This window comes from Colossoma macropomum, unplaced genomic scaffold (genome assembly GCF_904425465.1).
Source record: "Colossoma macropomum unplaced genomic scaffold, Colossoma_macropomum, whole genome shotgun sequence".
NCBI lineage: Eukaryota > Metazoa > Chordata > Actinopteri > Characiformes > Serrasalmidae > Colossoma > Colossoma macropomum.
The window spans coordinates 3,353,745-3,358,978 of record NW_023494808.1 but is presented as its reverse complement, the minus strand read 5'-3'; positions in this window follow the sequence as shown (position 1 = coordinate 3,358,978).

The window sequence follows — 5,234 nt, the reverse complement described above, 5'->3', positions numbered from 1 at the left end:
ATGCTCCACCTCCTGATGATGACTCTTCCAGTACTGATGACTATGTGAATATAACAGACGACTATGAGAATGTAACAGTGAGTCCCAAACATTAATGTCTTATTACACTGTAATTACACCACAATGCACCTACATTCTTAGAGAAAAGAAAAAAAAGTAATGACACAGATTTTAGTACTTTAAGATGAAGTGGATGATTTATCTACTCACCATTCTTTTACTGCTCACTAGTAAGAATTAAAATATCGATATTTTTAACACTAGTTCTACATTAGTGTGACTGTACAGTCTTGCTTTGCTATAATTATGTTAAAGTGAGTGCTGTACTGTGAGATAAGCTGAAGGCAGTGTAGATCAGCCCCTCAGTGTTAATATGTCACGGTATAGCATAGCATAGCATTATTGTACCTGTACCACATATCACAGATTTAATTTTTGATTTTTAATATCAGATTTTGAGACAATTATGATACAAAAGCACATTGATAAGAAGATTTATTTACTCTCTGTGAAGAAAGATAGCTCTGATCTAGAGATGCTGTACATTAATTACACTAAATGAAGCATCACCTTGCAAAAAACTTGATGTCTACACTGAGGTCATGAAGAGCAAACATAAATAAACTATGAACCTGTCAGCTAACAATTTGAGCGAACTAGCTACACATTTTACAGGTGTGTAACTCAGTTTAAAGCAGTATCTGTAGTTCACAGTATATTAAAAAACATGGTACCACTAATGGAAACTTCTTGCAGGCCAGCAATGTCATTAGAAACTTTAAAGGAAGAGCCATACAGCTCACTGTTCTCCACCTCATGGATTAGTTTCTCCTCATCTGTTTTTGTCCAGTTTCATCCTGTTTTGATAAATCATAGCTATCTAAACTGTATTTAGGGTGGAATGCCAGCACAGTGACATGCAGTGCAACTTGTCAACGTGCTTCTATTTGCATTATACAAGGTTCTTAATTACAAATTACATTACAGTGTGGGGGGTAAATCACTCTTATTTCTGGGGGGGAATAAATATTTCTTTGAACCTCAAGCACAACCAGAATCAGGACTTGAACCTGGATGATGGTGGCCAACACTCCCAAACACAGTGCCTTCCCCAACTGCTTTCACATAACCTGAAAAAAAAATTGCATGAGAAGTGTCTTTGAAATTTTAACATGAAGTTCAGAATTTTTAAATATGTGGTCCACATTTTGCTTTAATGACAGTGAGCACTCGAGCTGGTAAAGAACTCCATAAGTTTGTGTAAAAGCCTCTGATGAGCCGATCAAATCCACCTAAGAGTGGTCCAAACATGAGCTTTAATGAAGAGACCGAAAAACTATTTTTGTACGAAGGCCATAAAATAGTCAATATCACAAATGTTGCTTTAGTTTGAATAGTGAGCTAAAAATAGTGCTGAATCTTCAATATTTCTTTACCTGTCTTCAGTTTTCCTTGTTTTAATTTTGTCAAACTACTAAACTTTTCTGTATTTTATTTTCAGGCTTAAAATGAAAAACCATCCCTTTTTTCCATGTGGTCTCAGACTTTTGGACCCCCAAAGCACAAGATTCTCTTCTTTTAAGATGGAACTTACACCATATCCTTTGCTCAGTAATATTACTCATTGAAATGTCATTAAACTGCATCAATTCATTCTACATATTCTATATTTTAAGCTTGTAGCCTGTTATTTTACTGTTATTCACAGTTCCTCTTGGTTTGTTCCTACATGGTATTTTTACTTTTTGACATTGGGTCTTGTTTTATCATTTCAGTTGTAATATCATAAATGAATAAAACACATACAGTTAATATATACTTTTTCTTATTGTTGTTTTTATTATTATTTCTATGACTATATGTGAATGTATGTGTCAATTTGCACAATAAGCATCCAGTTTCTCAGAGCAGAGAAACTGCGCCCTCCTTCTGTCAATTCACAAACTGCAGACAGAGACATCAGTGATGACATCAAACCTCACAGACTCTCAAAGTGGCAGTAGAGACACTAATTATACCTCTGAATAGAAAATATTAAAGAAATATCTGGTAAATAACTATCAAAATTAGCACAGTTATTCAACAACATAACAACTGTTTCCAAAAAGTTGGGACACTGTGCAAAATGTAAATAAAAACAGAAAGCAACGATGTGCAAATCAATTTAACCCTGTATTATTTTCAGTAAATATAAAGACAGCATATCAACTGTTGAAACTGAGAAATGTTTTTCTTTTTTGAAAAATATATGCCATGTCCATGCCAGCAACGTTTCAAAAAAGTTGTGATGGGGACGTGTTCAATGCAGTGCTGCCTGAAGGCCTGTAGTTCACGGCCATCCACTACTGATTTTTGCCCCATGAATACAAAGATTTCTCTGGATTCTCTAAATCTTTTAATGAAATTATCTTCCATACGGTGATAAAAAATAAAAGTTCTTTGCTATTTTATATTAAGAAACATTATTTTTGAATTGTTATAACCTATGTCTGCACAGTCTTTCACAGAAAGACTGTGAAGAATGTGTGAAGTTAAACCTCAAACAACAAACCACTGGAAAGAGGAAGTTGCCGTCACCATGGCTACAGATACTGAGCTCAGGGAGCAGAGCTGTAATCATGTGCAGTGTTAGAGCTTCTTCATTTACAAAACACCAGAATAAGAGTGTAAAGAAGAAAACAGCCACTACAGCATCTTACAGACAAAATTGATTGTATGCAGTAAAATATGCTGTGTATTTTATTTTTAAATTGATATGAAAATTGATGAAATATGGAAGATATCTACCATTTTTTTGGAATTTTAACTTTATCACAGACTTCCTGTGATTTTGTGAAAGGTTTTAATGAGAAATGCTCCAACTCTTATACATGTATCCAAAAATAATATCTGAAAATATATAGTGAGGTGGAACTAACCTTTCCATGCTGTTTTATCAATGTTTCTAAGCATGTTGTGCTTCCACAGTGTGTTACACTTTAGTGAGGTCAGCAATATGCAGAAATGTAGGGTGAGAGACTTCAAGGTCAGCGGGTTTAAAAGTTTTTGGGACAGACTGGTGTGATATACACACTATGCATGTGCTGTGACTTACGAAATTGCTGCAGATCATCTGTATTTCAACTCATATCCAAATATCTTCTTCTCCACAATGTTGGCCTGACAGCTGTAAACAACCCATCTACTCTGACTGGTCCTAGGCTTCATGTCAAGGAATTTTTAGGAATGCAGGTGAGGATCAATCAGACTGGATGGTTTGTTTACATCTGTCAGAAGATGTAAAGAATCACATGAGGACTGTATAAACACAGGTGTTACTAGAACCCAGCTACACAACATTGACATAACCATCCATAAACATGCCATGGAAGATGCTGTCATTATTTGTCAAGACAAATTTTGTTTAGTATAACCTGATATTACATTATGTTAATTCTGGTAATTATCATGACAGATGCTATAATGTTTGATGTTATGACAGTTTATGCTGATTTTAGCTAAATGTACTCTAGTCAACCTTCAGACTTCTGAACAAATCTGCCCTGAGATTCAGTGTCAGGGCAGCTCTCCCAGCTCAGGAAACAAACATGCATGACCACATATTCAAAGCAAAGTAACGATATTATAAACTTGAAACTAAACTGTGACACAAACCAAGTCAACCAACCAACCAACCAACCGAGTCCTCACATCCCACCACACTGAAAAGCCGACAGTTAATCTGGGACCTCAAATTGGCGAGTCTTGCATGTGAATATTCAAATGGAGGAGGAGGAGGATTTGTTGAGGAAGTAGAGGCCAGAATGAGAGTTGAGGACGGAGAAGCTAATGTTTATTTTTTCTTCTTATTCCCTGCCCTGTAGATTAAATTCCCACCATTAGATATGATTAATCTCTACCAGATTCACTTTGATGTTTGATCTCAGTGCATCAGTGAGTTCACAACTGTTTTCTTTTCCAGCAGCAGGTTTGTGAATGTCTGTGTTATCAGTCAGGCTTTGCTGCAAAAATATGTTTTATCCTGATTCAGAATCAGTTTTGTACACTTTTATTTGAAACAATTAGAAACAAAACTGATCTCAGATCATTTTCTACCCACAATGACGAAATCATTCAGGAGGAAGTGGCTGACTGGTTACTAAGATGGGGTTAAATTCTGTGGTTTCCAAGACGGGCCAGAGAGAGGGTGAGGGGGCGGCGAGAGAGAGAGAGAGAGAGAGAGAGAGAGAGAGAGAGAGAGAGAGAGAGAGAGAGAGAGAGAGATAGAGATGGTTGGGCCTCTGTCACTTCAGGAAGTCTTAAAGCTCTTGTGATAAGCGTCATGTATAAAGACACTGCTCTCTTTGTAAATTTGTAAACTGACCTGTCAAAGGTTTTAAATCATGACCATCATCTGGATCAGCATCTTCATTCTGATGCCTGGTGAGTTTTTCCTCTCACATCTGTGTTGAGTTTAAGATGATCTTTACAAACTCAGAGACACACAGTGTGTTAGATCAGTGACTGATAAAGAACAGAATATTTTCCTCTTTCTCTCACTCATATTTATCACTGTTACTGTCTTAGTGAGACGTTTCTGTGTACAGTTTGTCACTTGTGTTCTACAGCTGACTTTGTGCAAAGTGCAAACTGTTTAACATGAAACAGCATCAAACACACATCAGCTCCACTCACTGTTTAGTCAAATATGACTTTTGTTTATGTGCAAAAGGTTTGCAGCATTTTTCTCACAAAGCTGCTTCACAGAAAGAGGAAGTTGCCATCACCATGTCTACATATATACTCTGAGCTCACTTAGCAGAGCTGTAATTACAGACAATACAGCATCTCAGACAAAATTGATTGTATGCAGTAAATCATAGGGCATTTTATTTTTAAAATGCATGTGAAAATAGATGAAAATATGGAAGATACTTTTTTTTTTCTTTTGAAATGAACATTATTACACACTGTGATTTTGTGAAAAGGCTTTGTGAGAAAAATGATCCAAACAAGTCATATTTGACTAAACAGTGAGTGCACATATGCAAAAATATCTGAATAGATGTAGTGAGGTGGAAATAACCTTTCCATGCTGTTTCATCCATTTTTTCAAACATGCTGTGTTTCCACAGTGTGCTACACTTTAGTGGGGTCAGCAATATGCAGACATGTAGGGTTGAGAGACCTTCAGGTTAGCAGGTTTAAAAGTTTCATATTTTTGCTCACATGCAGTTATCTTCTCCACCATGTCG